The following is a 1,034-nucleotide window of genomic DNA, read 5'->3' on the forward strand; positions in this document are numbered from 1 at the left end:
ATAGATAGATAGATAGATAGATAGATAGATAGATAGATAGATAGATACATAGATACATAGATACATAGATACATAGATAGATAGATAGATAGATAGATAATCTTAACTTATACCACCTCCCCTTCCCATTTTTTGTTCTATGTATTGATCAGGAATGGTTTTTATGACCTCATCTGAGAACCCTCAAATTCCCCTCATTCATTTAATATCTATGATTCTACATAAAAATATAAGAGACCAACAGCTGTTTTTCAGTACTAAATGACTTGCATGTTTTATGTCTTAAATAATTCTGAACATTTGAAACACATTTAATATATCTGGCCCAAACATACGATTGAGATTGCAAGATCATAGCCAAAATCCTTTATTTCCATCTTATATTTAGCAGGTTATGAAAGAATAATGATTTACATTGACCAAAAAACAAACACACAGTCCACTGTTTAGTTAGTCATTGATTATACAAATAGACAGGATTCTGAATTCTGACTATTGGAATATTTAAAAACTTAATGATTGTGCCCTATAAGTTTATTCTGGAAAATAATGAAAGTATGAACCTATATAAAAATGGGACAGCCATCTCAGAAGTTTTCAAATATGTGGGAAAAATTATTGGTTTAAAAAGAATGGTGAATTTACATAGGTTTGGTTAGTGCTGATTTAATTTCATGCAATTTGCTTTTGCTTTAATATGTGGTTAGAGGACACCAAGAAAGCAGAGAGCAGTAAGGGGAAAGCTAAGTCTTGTAGAAGGAATAGGGTCAGGGGTCCACTGTGCAAACTATTTGGTACCTTTAAAACAACAACAAATCAATACCCTCATATTCTGATATTACTATGTTGACTGCTAAATGGCTGAAGCAAATTAACAGTAATTGTGTTGCTTTAGATGAAGATTTTGAATCAAAGTCCTGAAAGTAGGGCTAGAGAGGAAAGCAAAGATAAGGGAGGCATTGTTCAGTTGAGAAAACAGTGATAGATTTGATGTGGAAGATGAGGAAGGAGAAGTCGAGAAGTCCAAACAATTC

This window comes from Neomonachus schauinslandi, chromosome 12, assembly GCF_002201575.2.
Source record: "Neomonachus schauinslandi chromosome 12, ASM220157v2, whole genome shotgun sequence".
NCBI classification, from domain to species: Eukaryota; Metazoa; Chordata; class Mammalia; order Carnivora; family Phocidae; genus Neomonachus; species Neomonachus schauinslandi.